The following is an 18,049-nucleotide window of genomic DNA, read 5'->3' on the forward strand; positions in this document are numbered from 1 at the left end:
CTTGCCATCCATTCGCTCTCCTGAGAAACCCCATCCATGGTGGAGGCAAGAGATGCTCATCCCTTTTGTGATAAACCTGAGTGTGATTAAGCCATTACTGGTACCAGGCATGGAGGATGTCTGCAATCCTGCTCCACTCATGCTCCATTTCTCCGGCTCTGGGCATTTCTGTGATGTATAATGCCTGAGGTGATGACAGTGGAGTGAAGAAGGGAGATGTCCACCATAACTCATGTCAAGGGACCACTCAGTCCAACAATGAGCATCTCTCCTCTCCATGGTGCACAGCTGAGGTTACTCTTCCCAGTGGACACAGCTGCAGCTGAAGTTTCCGCTGCAGGAAAGGCTATTAACTGCAACTACAGAACATTTTACTATTTAATCAACACTTGAAGGAACATTGTGGTTGACCAGTCTGGGCCTGGACAGCACATGGGTAGTTTAGAGCGTGTTTTAGCCACCGCAGTGGTCACTCGAGTGAAGCAGGCAGTGAGGTGCCTGGCTGGCAGCAGCCTGAGCAACGAGGATCCTCACCCGCATAAATTTTGAGCAGACAGGTATGAGAATCCCCGACCTGAGTGTGATGTTAATAAAAATGCCTGCTTTATACCAAACGGTCCTTTGTGTGGTAGGGATGCTCAGATTTATTGGTGCATGAGGCTCGTTGAAATGGGATGGTGATGCTCGCATTGCTGGAGAACAAATTCCAGTAATCGCCACCCATAGACCTCTGGGGTTTCATTTCCAGCAGCCCTTAATTGAAGAAAGAGTTTCTTTCACTCTAGGTTCAGCCACAGGCTGAAATAGCTGAGGGAGAAGTGACTGATGTGTCCTAAGATGCAGCAAAGGAATGGTGATATTTTTCATAATTCGATGCATTAAAAATATAATCTACCAGTTCTGTTTCTGAGCATCCTGGCTCCTACAGCAGTATGTTCTTCTCCAGGTTCACACGTGCCTGAGGTGATGGCTCATGAGCTATTCTGGCAATACCCAAAAAAAAAGAAGAAAAAGAAAAAAAAAAAAGGCTTGGAAGGGGGCAGGGAGGGGATGTGATGCCAAGTGGAACAGCTCTACCTTACCCACCTCGAAGAGAAATCATCCAAATGCTGAAGGAGACAGGCTCCATTGCACAGATTAATGTGCAGTGTTTGAAAGCAGCCAAGAACATTTTATACACAGACTGAGCGAGGCTGGAAGGAGCGAGGTGGTTCAGCTCGGCAGAAGCCATTCGTTTCCCTAAGAGGGCATTAAAAAAAAGCGAAAAGTAGGAGTACAAAGGTCTCTGGGAGCGCTCTGGCGGTTAAATTGGCTGAACAGAGCGCTTCATCGTTGGGATTAATGTGGATATTTCTTAATAATGTGTCACCTTGTCTGGGGTTTCAGGGTCAGGGCTGCAAGGCTGCACGGTGCTTGCAACTGAAGTTCTCGCCTTTCCTTCTGTTTTTTATTATTGCAGTAGCTCCCATTAGTGAATATTCCAAGGAAGATAGTGTTAAGTTGGTTTCTTTTCTTCCTGTACAAGGAAGGATGAACGCAGAGCTTGGCAGCAGTTGCTGCAATGAGGGTTGGCTCACGGGTCCAAGCTGGCTTTGACCTGCACACCAGGATGTGCAGTGTATCAGAGTAAACACGGTGAGCTCAAACCTAAGCAAATCCCACCAGAAAGCAAATAAAAGAAGTGATTTAGCGGCACTCAAGATGGCTTCAAAGGACCTGAGGCCATTAGTGTTTTTACAAGTATTTTATAACTGATCTTGCTGCCTTTTATCTCCCTGGGTTTCTCCTGACTGACCACCAGCATGGGATACTCATGGGGAGGAGGCAGCTGGGGTGATGTCTGGCACCATTGTTGAGGATTATTTTGCTTTTTCTCTGTTTTTCTCCCTTTTCTTACTTTCCCTCCCTGCTCAGGAGTTTCAGAGGGGGCTCTGGGAAGCCCACCTCCTTGATCATCATGCGTGATTGCCACCAGAGCTAATGGGATGCTCTCAGGAGGTTCCTCTAATTTCCTTGAGCTCCCGCCTGCCCCTACCCCGCTCCAGCAGTGATTGCCTCCACAGCTTTGTAATCAACATCTCGCCCACCGCAGAGAAGAGGTTCCTCTGCCTGGAAACACGGCAGGGCAGCGTGACCAGGCTGAAGCCTTCCCCGCGCTCTACAGTCGTTAGTGGCACAGAAGCGAGCAGCAAGCACGCAGCTGATAAAAGTCCTGGCGAGGCATTTGCTCCCATAATGAACATCTTTTATGCATAGATAATTTTGATAGTTGCACTTCCGAAGCCCACTGTCATCAGGGTGGCGTGAGCTGACCTGTTAATTGTAAGGGGAATTAATGGGAATTACAGCTGGCGGAGGCCCTGCTCTGAAGAGCTGATTCAGGGTGCAGCACTGGAAGGGAATTTAAAAATGAAGCTGTGTGTGTTGTCCTTAGAGCTGCAGATAAAATAGCAGCGAGCGCGTTCCCTGGGGAAAAGGAAGTGTGGAGGAGATAAACTCCAGGAGTATAAACACCAGATTAACAGCCTAATTCAGAGGACTGTGAGCTCCCATGCATTTTCGTTGCATCCACTCAGTAATTAACGGAAATTTTTAATTTAACCAGGGAAAGGGAGGGGACCAGAGGGAGACGAAAGGCCACCCAGATTTGTAGCCTTCGTGGTGGCTCTATCGAAAGGAGACCCAGGGGAAACGATCCTGCGTTACCCTCTCTCAATAGTGCTCTTGAGGTGGTGATTGGTTTAGGACCATTGACTCGAAGTGAACTAAAATCTAAGGGTGCCTGCTGATGTTTTACACCACCCCAGGCCTTGGCTGTCTCCAGATATCTATTACCAAACAGATAATTCACAAAGCATTTCCTCCAAGTTTTCTTTTTAGGATAAGTTTCCATTTAAAATGCCATATATCCACGTAACCTGCAGAGATTCAAAGAATAGCTTATCTCACCTGTACAGAGGACTTGTAAAGCCCTTCAGTATTCTTTATATTGGTGCTTCTCAAAGGAAGGATTGATTGCCTGATCTTAAATATCCCAAATGTGGTCCCTGTGTGCCTGAACAGGCATATGCAAGGGCTCTGAAGAGCAGTCAAAGAGCTGCTCAGAGAGACGACTCTTAGAAGAAGCTAATGAAGGATAACACAGCGAGTTGCATTGAAATGCTGTTGTCATTTGTGCATTCAAAATGCACATGCAGTCTGGGGTTTGGAGCAATGGGCAGCAATTAGACAGTCCTGATAATAAGGAACATGTTCCTAAGAACAGGAGATCAATGATAGAGTTAGTCATTTCTTCTTTAACAACAAAAGGAAGATAAATGGTATTTGGTTGGTTCCATGTGTGCATTTCAGGAGTCTTTAAAAAGTGTTTGCTGTTTTCTGGACCAATCTGATATGGACGTGGGGCAGGTTTCCTGCAGTATTAACAAAACGTTTTGTGCTTTGGAAAGTGTGATGAAGTTGTCCTCTTCCCTTGAGAGGAAAGCCCTGAGTAAAGGCGATGTCCTTCCCAGCACAGCTGGTGGGACTGTGGGCAACCCCGTGCAGTGCCAGATGAGGATGAGTTTTTCTGTCCACATCAGCTCCCTCCAGCAGTGGCGAATTCCCGATTTTCCCACTGAGCACTGATGGTCCTGCAAGCATGTGGGGAGCAGCACAGCTGGAGCAGAGGTACTGGTCTGCAAAGAAACAGCTGTTCTGGGAGCATCTGAGGAGATGCCTGGAGCTGGGCATCCTGGCTGGCAGCACTGTCCTGCGGCAGCTGTGATGCTGTGGGATGGTCCTTTCTTTCCATGACAGAGGCCAGCAACGTGTTGGGACCCGAAACCTGAAGCCTGAGTGCTTTGCAAATGCTATAGCCACGCGGTCACAACCTTTACCTGTGGATCTCCTACATGATTGCAAACCAGGAGTGAAAGCCCCCATGGACGACACCAGTCCAGGAAAGAGGAAACACCTCTTGTAAATGTTTAGTTTCTTGTTGGGACCCTGAGAATGTCATTTAAGGATTTAAGACCAGGAAAGTTAGTACATCGTGCTGCTCTCCAGTGTTGTTATCCCTGGCTCAGCTGAAGCTCATGGTGGGTGGCACATCGGTGGCTCTAACCCTGTGTTTGTTATGGGGAAGCTCAGAAGGTCTCAGTTTGACATCTGATATCTAGTGGTGAGGTCCTGCTGCTCACCTTGCAAACAACCCAGGGAATATACAGCAGCAAGGAAAGTTCAGACTTGCAGAGGAGGATGCAGAGAAGGTATTTTGGGTAGTCTGTCAGTCAGCTTGACACTAATTGGTTGCAATAAGTAATCGTTCTCCATGTAAATTAGACTCCAATTTCCTCTGTAGTCTGTCTGTTTGCTGTGTGGGCTTCAGTCTCTAATTAGGCTCTCACGTGGCGAACCTGGTTTGTAAGCAGCTTTTGTTCCTGGGAAGCCAGGCTCAGCCCTCCCTGAGGCTGCCCACCCTCTTCAAGCCCCGCTTCCAGGTGGGATGGCTCTTAGGTCAACACTGCCAGGTTCACAATAAATTCTTCTCTTAATGCATGTTTTGATTATTTCTATATTTAAAGCTTGGAGCGGTGGGGGGTAGTTAGTATACAAAGAGGTGTATTGGACTTACAATGGGAATACCCCTTGGAAACACTTCCTCTGCGTTCCTGGAACCTTGCTTCTCCATGGCTAGACTTCAGTGAATTGCTAGCCTCTATGAAGGCTGGAGTGGTGTGCCCACATCTGGATCCTGCCACCAATCCGCCGGGACACCTGGAGTGCATACCTCCCGCTCCAGCCCCCTCGCTCGGAGCTAGCTGTATATGCACATTCAAGGCTTGCCCAAATACCAGCCCACATTCTGGAGCCTCTCCAGGGCTGCACATCTGTAACTGAGTGCAGAAATGTGCAGTTGCACGAGAGGCTTTTATCCCTGGCCATCCGTGGTTTGCAAAGGAAGGCTGCGTTTCTAGGTCACTGCCTGCAGTAGGAAGGTGCCCGTGGTGCAGCTTGGCGGTTTCGGAGGTGCTGCCAACAGCCCTCAACTTAGCCCCAGTGTCAGAAGCGAATGTCTTGGTCAAGAATCTAGATTTGTGTACATTGGAGGTAGGCATGTCTCTACGGCTAACATCTGCGCCAGGCTGCAAAAAAAGGGAAACCATATGTGTCAGCCAGCCAGGCTGTTTGCCAGCAGCGCTTTATGATTCAGTAGTTACCTTTGTGAAACTTCAGGAACCACATGCTAACCGTTCCTATAAACCTCCTCCGTATGGGATGCAGTCCTGACGCAGATGTACCGTTGGGCATTCTGATAAATACTGGTTTTGTTGGCATCCTGGTATTTACCTTAGTGACTTCCAATCCAGTGATGCACGCTGGGAGCTGCTGGCTGTCTTTGCTGCACTGGCGAGGCTACGGTCCCCTCAAAGTAGGTAGATAAGAAACTCTTCTGAGAGAAAGAGGTGAAACAGATTGAGCGTGGGGATTTTTATTGCTTCTCTTTGCGTGATTTATGTATTGGCAAGGTAACTTTGCTTTCATACCGCTAGTCAAAACTGGAAGGGATGTTGGCTCCGCGGAGAGCTAAATTTGGGTAAAGGGACAGGATTGGATTAGGGTTTACGATTTTCACCAATAAGCTAGAACTGCGGTGGGCGTCACTCGGCCAGCTGGGGAGCAGCCGGGAGCCCTCCTCTCCTTCTCTCCCTCCCCAGATGACCGCAGCTGCTCACTGGCACGCAGGAGCCTCTCAGCACTGCTGCGGGATGCAGCACAGTCCCCAGCACCAAAGGCACTTGCCTTGCCGCCGCGCATCCTTCTCATCCTTCTTATCCTTCTCATCCTTTCCATCCGTCCCATCCTTCCCTCTGCCCGTACCCATTACCTGGGGGTTTTCCAGCCAGTGAAGTGAATGCCGTGTTTATCCTGGGTAAGTAATCGCACCCGACTTATAGCCTATGAAAGTCTAAGCTGCTTTAACGCTGTACCAAGGTTTGCATTGGGAAATGAGTTTCTTTTTCAGCTCTCATTCCTGCCTGCCTCTGCGAGCACCAGTTCTTGCTGCGGGCAGTGCCCAGGGGCATGCAGGGGCTGCCAGGGGCCAGCGGGGATGAGCAGTGTTCCCTTGCTGATGTCTCACCCAGCAGACATGATAAAACTTCTCCTCGATGCAAACGTGACTTCCCTCGCCATACCCTGAGCCGCTCCTGCTTTTTTACTCTGTTGAAAAACCCCAAAGAGTGAAACCCTGCGGGAGGCTGGAGCTTATCCTCAGCTCCGGCTTTCCAAACATGCTGTGTGTCTTCTCAGCTGTTGGAAGGATTTAGGTGGAATGACAAAATGTGAATTTTGAACTTTCGGCAGCTGTGTTTAATACAGGATAAAGGGTTATTTTTAACCTTGGGATGTTGGATTTTTTTTGTTTTTGTTAATGTGAGGAGAAAATGTCCAGTTTTCTTTAGCACAAAACAAAGGCTGCTTTTAAGTTAAACAAAGACTTTTAAGTACTTGATCAAACTTGCTGAATTCAATTGGTTTTGGATACTTAAGGAGACAGGAGGCTGTGTTAGTGACAAACAAGTTGGTTGGAAAACGGGGGTTCACTCCTGCCGGAGAAGGTAGAGGAACACGCAGCTCTAGGCAGAGGTCCCAGGGCGGTTTGCTGGGCACTGGTGTTGAGCAGCATCCTCTGTTTGCCTTTGTTAGGCAGCACAAATTATTTTTGTGCTTTAGGATTCCTTCCCTCTTCCAGGGTATGTTTTCTCTCTGTGCCTGGTGGAGTAATTAGAGAGAGAGACGTGATGCTGGTGTGCAAACACCCCTTTGGGGGTGGGGGTTGGAGATGCCGCAGAGGTTGTTTCCCCCTGCTGCCAAGAGCACACTGGTACTGCATCCCAGAGCAGAACACTGTGCTGCTTCTTAGAGCAAATATCTCTACGTGTGAACCATTCACTTGGAATTTTTGCAGTGGCGTGTGTGTGTGATTAAGTGTTCTGTCTGTGGGAAATTACCGGGAGATTTGAGTATTTTCCTCAGTGGCTTTGGCTCCAGCGATGGAGGGACGTGGGAGCCTCCCTGCATGCAGATTGGGCTGCCCAAAGATTTTGAAGGCTCCAGTTGCACGAGCCTATTTTTGCTCTGCTACCGTTTAAATAATGGCAGCGACATGCTGATTTGTCTAATGATCTTGATTAAGTTATTGGTTATTTTCTTAATTAGCTACTTGATCTACTTAGACCTTAAATGAGTCCATTTGTTCACCCAGAGGAGGGGAAAATAAAAGCTCTCCTGTTTTTTCCCTTCTAAAAGGCTTTTTTCCTCTCCAAAAGGCAGCTGTAGTCCTAGGTCAGTAAGGGAGCTTACATGAGCTGGCTTCCACAGCGCTTGCCACAACAGGGGTCCGTGGGGTGTCATGGTGTTAGCATGGGGATGAGAGGACCATCCTGCCAGTGGTCCTGGACTGTCCTGCCTACCACTGCCAGGTCCTTCCCCATAGAGGAGCGGATCTTGTGGTCAACTGTGCTGTGGACACCACAGATGAGCATCACAGATGTTGCATTGCCAGAGCAGCGATGGCAACGCCTCTGAGTGATCCACGTTTCCCCATGGTGGGGCTGGAAGCAGGCTGCTTCCAAAGCCTGAGCAGAATGGCACCAGTGCTTTGTTCGTGGAGGTGGTGCCCAATAAACCCAGCCCAGCATCTCAGGCTGGCCGTGGAAATAGCGCCAGTGTTTGTGGATGTGATGGTGAGAAATAGGCATTGATGCTTCCCAGGGGTGGGCACTCCTGGTGGCAGTGACAATGTGACAATGTAGACACACATCTTTTCCCAGCATCAGTATTGCGCGAACAAAATATGTCAAAGTGGTCTTCTGAATGTTCTGTCTGTGCGTGTTAACTGGAATGGGGATGGGGTGTTGTCTTGGGGCCAGTTCTGGAGGAAATAAATGCATCTTTTAATCTCCAGTGGCCTTTAAATTTCCCATGCAGCAATGCATGGCACTGCCTTGACCTCCTAGTGTCTCAGCACAGCACTGCAAAAGCAGCCTTACCAGTTGGCACCAGTTCTTCACCAGTATTGCCAGTGCACTGCCGTTTGCCCTCTCTCCTGTATCTCCGCATAGAGAGACTTGAATTCTTCGCTTTGGATACTCCTTGTGACACATTTTACAGCAGCCTGCACTTCAGATGGGCCTGTTTGTTCCTCCTTTTGTACCATGTATTACTCTTAATGACATTCCCCTTGTTAGCCTCAGCTTCACACCCTCCCTGGTGAAGAACTCGCTGAAACATGTATTATATAATGAACCTGTTTCCATATATAAATTGGAGAGACATTTGTTGGGACTCTCCCAGCTAAAACAGAACAAAATGCTTGCCCTCCGGTTACATTTTAGCATCACTGCCAAAAAATTATGTATTTGGGAGGAATTACCCAAAGTTCTGACATACACAAGCTTTATTCCTTTTAGTCTTCTGTATTTTTAGCATTTTGGCGTCACTTTGGACTGTACGACTTTCCTCTCTCAGAAGAAACTTTTCCTGTAGCCAATATGAAAGCCAGAGCATCGCCCCACGATGCAGAGCTGCGGGGAGCAACTCGAACATGTCTCCAGCATCAGCACTCGCTCTGGCTGGGACATGCTTGGATGCAGCTCTCAGACTCCCATGTTTCCCATCTGGCAGGATGCACAAACCCCATACCCGCTGCTGGCAGCCCTGCTGCCTGCCTTGGCTGACTCCGGGCACTCGGCGTTATTCTTGCGGTCTCAAGTGTTTCCAGGAGAATTGCAGCTTTTGGTTTAGGTTTGCAAAATAGCTTCTGAGCTGAGGGTTGGTGGGAAGGACTGGAATATAGCAATTTTAAGGGCCCAGAAAACAATATCCTTTTATATCATGATTTTTATATATTTTTATATCATGATTCTTAGATGGTTGTTATGACGTTGCAAATGCAAGCGTGGCAGATCTTGTGGTCAGCTGTGCTGTGGACACCGCAGATGAGCATCACAGATGTTGCATTGCCAGAGCAGCGATGGCAACGCCTCTGAGTGATCCACGTTTCCTTCCACGTCTGTGCTGGATTGCTTGTGTAACTTTGGACAAATTATGAGCAACTTCCAAGTTCCAGATGGGGGAAGAGCAGCAGAGATCCTGCTGCAGCTGCTCAGGGGTCAGAGTTAGAGCAGAGCTATCCCTGGGGCACTGCCCAGGGATGCTCATATCCAGAGGGTTTGTGCAGTGGGGCCCTCGTTGTGGCCAGGTCCTCCAAATTCTACGGAAAAAGACAATAAAACCAGACAAATAACTGCACTAAAAAGAAAATGCATTGCTGGCTTGTCCCCTCTGCTTTTCTTTCTCTGCAGATCCTAGGAGAAGGTTGCTGAGGTGAAATATTTGCTCTGACAGGGTTAGATTTCTCTTTACATTCTTTGGAAGTTTGTGTTTGGATTTTGCCCTGATGGTGTTGGTTTATGTAGTGATGTTTCCAGCAGTTCAATTGCATGGATATAGTTTCAGCTCTTGGTATTTTGTGCAAAGATAAAAATGAAAGAAAGGTGTGCCTGGGTAATGAGGTGGCTATTGAATCACAGCAGGACTCACAGGGAAATGTGCATTAAATATGTATGGGACAGTATTCATTAACGTTTTCACTGTTTTGGCACTGGGCAGTGCAGGAAAGCTGTGGGGAGAATTGGTGTCTGTGTTACACAGCCATAGACCTGGAAAGAGCCGCACAGCAGAGGAAAGGCATGAACGCTTGCTTTGTTACCCTGATGCAGTCCTTGTAGCTGGCATTGCATGTGGACTTGCAGGAATAAGCCATGTTTCAATGGTTTCACTTACAGTTCTGAAAATGCTCATGGTAATGATTTTAGAGCTGATTTTTCTGACTGCAGTGGCTGATGTGAGTGCAATTGGCTGACACTGAACTCCTGATTCACGGGCAGGCAATTAGAGAGAGAAGCCTACGTGACTTCACATGTCTCCTTTTTAGACTACTCAAGTCTGAGTTGCTCTTAAAGGACTGGCATTAGCAGAAATGGAGTTCTCAGGGCACCAGGAATGAGCTGCGACTGGGGGCCCTTGTCTAACATCCACTGTAGATACCAAGTTACAGAGTGAGTTACCTGTGGGCCTGAAATGACGCCAGGAAGATTAAAACCAATGATGAAATGGTATTAAAGCTTGCTTCTTCAGCAGCATAGAAGGTGCTATAAATTACCTTGGTGCTATAAATCTAACGTGTTTCCTACATCTGTTAAGCGAAGCTCCTTAATTAATTGGAATATGTTTATTTGTCGACTGTTTCATCCTCAGGTAGAGAGAGGGTCACAGCACAGGACGTTAGACTTCCCATAGCAGTCAGAGGAAGGTCTGAAGCAGTAGCAACCTGATGGATTAAATATTCTTTTGCGTTGAGACAGGGTCTTGTGTCAGATTTTAGGATACCATGTTCTATATCAGTAGTGTGAGCCCAATACCAGCCTCAGGTTCATGCCAAGGGTTGTACTGGTTGCACAAGTCTGCCGGATTTGGGCTTTGGGGCTGAAGGTCCATGATGCTGGTCCCATCTCACGCTGTTGCCCACAGCAAGTGACATGCATAGCACAGGCTGCACCCACAGGCACCTCCCTTCAGGGAGTGAAAGTTCATCTTGGTGTTACTGCTGCTGGGAGACAGCTTTGTCCTACTTTTTAACAAATGTGCAAGGGACATCTACAGATATAAGAGGACCAGCTACTCTACCCGAATGCTTGTTGCATAAAATAATGCTAATATTGACTAATTAGCTAATTGACCCACTGCAGATGTCTCTGCAATCCATTTATGTACTCGAAAGCCCCATTAATTTCCACTGGCGCCTTACAGCAGAGCGCCAAGTGCAAGGCAGTGACCGTACCCATGCCCTTTGTTTTCTGATATCTTCTTCCCCCCTTGCATGAAGGAGGAGCTCTGATGCAGGACAGTCACCGGAGCTGTGTGCACCTCGGCCTCTGCCGAGTCGTGTTGTGGCACTTGGCATAATGTGATGCCTTCTAGCACACTGACTTTGATTAACTTACCTTTTGGAGAAGGGGACTGCGCAGGAGCTGCCATGGCTGGTCCCTCTGGTGAGTCAGATCCTGACTGGTGAGAGTTAGTCACCACAAATGGCTTTTGTTCCTCTGCTTGATGTGCTGCTTGTCAGGAAATTCAAATGTCTTTCTTTGCACTGGGCATCACACATCATGGTTTTCAACCCTTTGGTGTGGTGTTTGTTGATGTCCTGGTTCTAGCAGTTCCCCACCTGTTTGCAGTTACTCCTGGGCTCTCTCCTGCCCAGTCTCACTGGGACTTCTTCCATCGAGGGGTTACATTCCCTCTATGTAAGCATCTTCTCCTTTCTAGGCTTGTTGTTATTTGTTGTCTTCATTTTCTTAAGCACTGTATAAAACGATCTCTTGCTTAGACCTCACACCTCCAAACATCTTCGCAGTAGATGAGTTTTCAGTGTCTAACACCCACTAGAAAGCAGTGGGAGCACAATCCTAAACTACTGTCAAAATAACCGGATAGCCTGAGTGTCTGTCTGCTTCCCTTGACGAGACCTGCTAGTCCAAGGGCTGGCAGAAAAGATGTGAGGATAGCAATTCCTCGTGAAGCATGAGCACCAGAACTGATTCAGAATTAGTCTGGGTCTAAACCACAGCGTATTTTGCAATTTAGAGCCCAGAGCCTGTCATGTAGGCGACTTTGCAACCTCTGCACTGACTGTGGATGATGATTCAACCCCTAAAATGGTGGTTACAAGTGGGGGTGATGGGAGCAACACGGGTAGAGTGGTCGACTCTTTCCCCTTGCAGTGGGGTGCCCGAAATGAGAAAAGCAGCAGCGTGTGGTTGTTTGAAGTACCAGATGGTGTTTTGGGAGACTTTAGTCCTCAGCTCCCCAAAATTTGGAGAAGGCTCACTCGAATTCTGTAGCATAAGGTACAAATCTGAAGCTTTCAGCAAAAGCATCTGACGTTGGCTGTTCCGAGCTGTGGCCAGAGCCGGGAGCAGCGCAGGGCAGCACCAGGGCATGGTGATGTGCCTGGTGCCTGGATCCTGTGCGGGAGGCATGGGCCCCACTGACGAGCCACTGACGAGCAACCTTTTCACCTAAATCCTCAACGGATCTCAAATTAGCATCTACCTCATAACTCCTCCACCATTTTAAACCAATACTGGTTTCCAAACCAATTAAATGTTGATATTAAAATTCCTGCATTCCGGTTATGTCACTGTATCTCTTTTCCAATCATCTGAAATATTCTCCTATCAAGAAGTCTCCTTTGATTTTTTGTGAGCTGCAGAGCAGATTTTCTGTGCTATATGCTCACGGCCAACTTTATGCAAACCTGGTGTGGATGGGGACCAGTGTGCTTAAGGGAATTTATCTTAGAGAGGCTTCAGAGCAGGATGTTGGACCCGTTCCTGTCGGAGGGGGTGGATATATGCCCACTGTAGGTGATTTTTTGTCATGTTATGCCATGTAGAACGGCTCATCTCTGAGGCTTCAGGGACTTTGGAAAGTTGAGTATGGCAGGTTTTCCTCAGTACAGGGTTGCTGAGTTTTTGTTCAAAGCCACATGCAAAACCATAGTTGACACTAAAACTAAACCCAGTTTCGTGATCCTTCTGTGAGCACAGAAGCGCCTCGCTTGTTCAGGCGAGGTGCAGACGCTGGAGGAGCAGTAAAGTGCTCTCCTCTGTGACTTACATGGGATTAAAACTTTACCAAAGTCAAAATTCTTTTCAAAGCAGAGATGTCTGGAGTTCAGCAAGTGTCAAAATCCTTCTGGGCCGTGAGGTTGTACCAATGCGTGAAGCAGACGTGCCGGGGGTGGGGGGGAGGCAGCTGTTGTGCTGTGATTGCTGCTTATTAAACTAATTATAACAGTCTCGACGGTATTGAGAGCTTCCTTTCTCCCTCCCACATCTGTCTGTTTGGCCATCCATGGTTGCTCATCTTTTTGATATATGAGTTTGAAGGGCTTAGTTCCGCAGGGAGCCTGACTGCTCTGCCTCTCTGCTTCCCCACGCTGATACAAGGGAATAATCACAGTTTGCACAGAGAATAAAATTTCAGGATTGAGCAAGGTGTTGCTGGCTCTACAACTCCACATTTCCAAGGAACTCAGCCAGGTAAGGCACCCTGATGTGGAGCATCCCTACAAATTTGGGATAGAGGGAAGAGGATGATGTCCAGCACTTGCTTCATTGCCTCTTTCCTCTATATTTGGGGGTTTGCCTTGTACCAGTACAACCAGTGTAAGTACTGGTCAGAGCAATCCTCTCCAGTCCTGCCATGCTGCAGGAAGGTTCCCAGCTCTAACCCAAAGAACACCCACTGTTTTCCAGGAATCTCCTTGCCCCTCTGCCACGGGAGCCTGGCCAATCCTGCCTTCGGCACACCTGCCAGCAGCAGCTGAGCTGACCCCAAATTGTTGTTCTGTTGTTGCAAGGAGACACTGTCAGTTCAGTGCTCAGCAACAAAAGCAAGGACCACTCCTTTGGATGCCCACCTGCTTTTCATTTCACTGGAGAAGGGTTACACATTGTCACAGGATGCTCGCTTTGAGGGAACAGCCGGCTCCAGAGCAGCCAGCAAAATGCTTTCTGAACCAGGAAACAATGAGGCTCACTAAATCTCAAGCAGCAGTAATTGCTTCTAAAAGGCTGATATATTTAGTCTGCTGATGTTTAGCAAACACGTTTGCTTCGCCCTTTGAAGATAATACTGCATGCAGCACGGCATGGTAGGGAAAAAAGGGGAAGGAATGGCTGGTGGTTTTCAGCATGTTTAATGAGCAATGACTGGCGGAAGCAATAGCACTTAATAATGCCAATGTCCTCCCGTTAATCATGAGCGACTGGGTTTCTCCCGCCTTCCCAGCGCTCGGGCTGTGGGCAGGATGCCCTCGTGGGTTTGTACAAGCTGGGAGCAGCGCACTGTGGAGGCAGCAGCAGTCTGGAATGGGGATGCTGGTGTTTGTACAGGTGCTGCGCACCCCTGCTATCCCCTCGCCGGGGATATCTGCAAGTCGTGCCCCGCTGTAGCTGTGATGGCACCAATCAGCATCTCCTTGGAGAGTGGCTTTGACCACTAAAGCCCATTACTGGGTGTGTAGGGCAGAGGCTTGTGCAGCAAGGAGAGATGCTCCAGGGACACTGCTGGCACAGGACTCATCCGTAAGAGCAGGGCCAGGCTAGAACAGTGCAGAGACGGGAGACAGTGCTGGATTTAGGGACCACGCTTCTGGCTGACCCTTTCCTGATATAGTCTTAATCCCTGATCTCTTCTGTTCCTACTGCAGCCGGTTTGGTTGCATTTCCCTGTAGATCATGATAAGATAAAAGCATGGCCATGTTTAACAGTCAGAGAAGCAGGTTTAGAAGATGACAGGTTACAGGAGGAAGGGATGTGGGTTTGCACGCCCTCGCCGCTGCGACCACCTTTGATGGATGCTGGGTTGGAGCAGGCAGCCAGCAACGTGCTGACCTTTCTCTGATGGGCTGAGCTGCTCTAATGATCTTGATGGGGCTGGAGATTTGTGTATTGGGTTTGATGGACGAGGCTTGACACTGCGTGGAGAAATGGGACTGGGGTATGATTGACAGCCCTTTCCCATTAAGGGTAGCGAGGCACTGGCTATTTTCCAGTGATTTCTTTCAGTGGGAATGTTTTGCCGTATTATATTGTAGCAGAGAAGTTTTTCTGTTAAATATCTTCCTTTATATAGCTTCCAAGCAGTTAAAAAAAGGTGAGAGTGAAGTGACTTGCAGGCTGGAAGGCTTATCTCTAAAAAGGCTGTTGAAATTATATGTTGAAATTAATTAATATTTAGTGAATTAGTTTTACCCTAAGTAAAAAGTAAGGCATTCAGGCTCCTTAGGCAGATAAAACAATGATGTAGCTCGCATCTGAGATTTTTTTTTTTTTTTTGTAATTCAACAGTATAAAATTTCAAACCCTTGACTTCTTGCAGGCAACATTAAAATCTTTTAATTTCTATGAGTCAGGCTCTGTGTAGCTCAAACCCTGGTTGGCACATCTCATGGGTGCTTGTGGCAAGAGTAATGAATTTCACGGTTTGTTATGAGCTACTAAAATCAACAAAAACACAGAAAGCCCATGGTAATCTCAGCATATCATTGGAAGAAGGAATTTATTCCTAAGTATGAACAAATGTCAAGTCACACTAACGAATTTTTATTACTAATTAAAACAAAGGGAAGAACAACAAGCATCTCTTGTCATTTGTACAGTGCCGGGCTATCTCAGGGACAGTGGAGACCCATCCAGTTTCAGCTGCTGGCACAGGTTGTTCTGCTCTGTGTACCCAGACAGGGCACGAGGCTGTGGTCCCAAGAAGGCTTGGGCAGAGGAAGCACCCAAGCTTAAACAGAGATGCCACGTTTTACAATTTTATTGTTGTTTCTTTTTTTTCTTTTCTTATTTAAAATCAAGGTTAGCGGGATTGAAGAAATTTTGTAATGGGTGGTGGTTGGGGTGGTATAAAACGGTGCGTGCCAGTCAATCGGCTCGCACTGCCTGGTTTTATATCACTCAGGACTACTTCATGCTCTCAGATATGAAATAAAAACCTATTTTGGCACTTTTCTCACACCGAGACCATGGGTAGCCCAGCGTGAGAACCCAGGACTGTTCCTGACTGCATTTGCAGATACGCTGGGAAATTTAAATGCCTCAAGGGCATTGTGAAAGCCCATTTCTACTCTCAACCAAGGTGAATTATTTCCTCCCAGACTAGTGCACCAGTCACAGGAGCATCGAGGAGATCTGAACATGTCCTGGACTTACCACCCGGCATGTAATGCAGTTTGGGAACGAGCAGCACATACGTCTTTTCTCTTAGCTGGGGAAGAGGGACCAGCCACGTCTGCCCTGGGTTGGAGCAGAAAAATGGTTGTTTAAACCATCAGTGCCTTCTGAGGAGCTTGGAGGGAGGTTTGTGCAGTCCATGGAGTTGGGGTCCACGTGGCACCTGGCTGGGGCGAGACACGAGTCAAAATCCCACCAGCAGCCAGAGGTTATGTGCACAGTCTGGTTTAGGGAGGTAAAAGCCAGACCCACATCACTTAGTCAGGACTCTGGGCTGGCCCAATACTCACCTCTGAGCGTGCAGACAGTTAAGCAGCGTGCTCTGATCCTGGGGGATGCACCGCTTTGCAGGAGGAGCACTGGGTGGTGGGTGGCTGAGGAGACCTTGGTGAGCAATGGTAAGAAATCCTCAGGGCATAATCACTGACCTGAAACACCCTATTAGACAGGTTTGAAGCCAAAAAATGAAATAAAAATCATCTAATGTGACAGCAACCCTGACAGCATCAGGCAGTGAGAAGGGCAGCAGCGAGGGAGTGCTGAGCTGCTGCCAAGGCACATGTTGACACAGACTTGCAGGGTGAGTTGGTTATCCTGGAAATACATCTTCTGTTTTGTGTAAATGGAAAATTAATTTGTTGCTGATCAAAGATTGAGATCTTTGGAAAACGTACCACCAGATAAGCTGAAGATTTATGCTTTCCCTTTATAGCATATTTTCAGTGAATGCGTTATTGTTTGTGGAAAGGCCCCAAGAAAAATATGTCATTAAAAAAATAACTGCGTTGAGTTTATTTATCTTAAATTACGATGCAGTGCTTTAATGAGGCTTTTGTAGTCATCATTAAAGGACACTATTAAAAAGTCTCCGGATGAGAATGCTATCAGGCTAGCAAAGGGGGAAAAACCCTGAGAGCATCCAGACTGTTGTTCACATTTGGTTACAAATTTGATTTCAACATACAAAAGTTAAAAAAACATATTGGTATTGAGTTAAAGCCGGAGGCTATGAAAAGCCTTATTGTTGTTAAGCTCTCTAAATCTTCTTGCATTAAGGTGATTAAAAGAAAAAAAGCAACAAGAGAGAAAGAGATAGTGTGATTGATCAGAACGCCTTCCGCGATGTGCTCGGTGCCTCGCGCCAGAGCTGGAGGGGAGATTTCACAATCGATGGGTGAGGGTCCTTTTGGGACACCTTGTCATGAAGAGGCCAGGGTGCAGATTAGTGATGCTCAGGAGTGCCATCATGGTGTGCTGGCTCCTCCTGTGGCATCGCTGCTGTGTTTGCCCGGTTCGGTAGCGCCAGAGGCTGTGGATGGCACGGGGAATGCCTGCTGCCACGCTGCCTGGCTCTGCCCATGCACCAGATGCCGACAAAGGCCTGTCTCACTGGGTGAATTGGCAGGAAATACAGAAAATTGCCTCTAAAACCAGCCACAGTGGCTATGGGCTGTACCTCCCCTTCTGTGCCAGCTGCTGCTGGGCTAACTGGTGTTTTAAACACTGAATTCCTCCTTGCAGACCAACAGCACAGATCCTTACCTGTGGCTCTGCCAAAAATGAGTGGAAGGCAGCAGTGGTGACAGCAGAAGCAGGTCTGTCTCGCACGGTGGCAGGCAGAGATACAAACGGCAGCCTTGAAGAAAAGCGGAGAAGGCCAAGTTTTCAGGATCAGTGATCTGCATCTGCTGGTGGTCTCCCTGCCCCACCCTCCATCCCAATTTTCTTTGAGATAAGGCATCCCTGCTTCTGGCATTGAGAGGTATGAGGATGGTCTGCCGCCTTGCTTGAAAAGAATAAAGAAAGAAGAAAAAAGGGAGCTCAACCTCATTTAAAGTCTTGACATGTATTTTATGACTTGAGTTCTCCAAGGAGCTTTCTCCATACCTTGGGCACATCCCTGCATGTCTGCCAAAGAGCCAGGCATTTGACTGGGAGAAGTGCGACTGGACGCTGTCACGTAAGGTCTCCCTCCTCTGCTTTTTGCAGTCACCTTGCCTTTCCAATGTTTCTGCTCCAGTGTTTGCAAAGCCATGCCCACTCCAGCCTCTCATTCCGCTCCTTATTGCTGCCCCATGGCCATGGGGATGCAGCTCCGGCTGTCCCCAGCTCAGGCATCACGCTGGGCATGGCCCATCCTGGCACTGGGGCAGGAGCACTGGCTTGGCGAGCGGAGATTTCTCTTCAAATTACA

At 47.9% G+C, this 18,049-nt stretch overlaps 1 protein-coding gene across 3 annotated transcripts in view; it reads left to right on the plus strand.

The window, feature by feature from the left end:
- The window catches only part of PRICKLE2 (prickle planar cell polarity protein 2), a 108,871-nt gene that overhangs the window by 43,264 nt on the left and 47,558 nt on the right, over nucleotides 1-18,049 (plus strand). Inside the window, exon 1 of one of the 3 annotated variants that reach the window (XM_054076522.1) lies at nucleotides 5,717-5,914. The exons of 1 other annotated variant lie outside the window; for it this stretch is intronic. The gene's annotated coding sequence lies outside the window, so the exon portion shown is untranslated. Of the gene's footprint in view, nucleotides 1-5,716; nucleotides 5,915-10,979; nucleotides 11,100-18,049 lie in introns of those variants that run through there. One more of the 3 variants, XM_054076523.1, reaches the window with a different exon arrangement.

Source organism: Cuculus canorus, chromosome 11 (genome assembly GCF_017976375.1).
Source record: "Cuculus canorus isolate bCucCan1 chromosome 11, bCucCan1.pri, whole genome shotgun sequence".
NCBI lineage: Eukaryota > Metazoa > Chordata > Aves > Cuculiformes > Cuculidae > Cuculus > Cuculus canorus.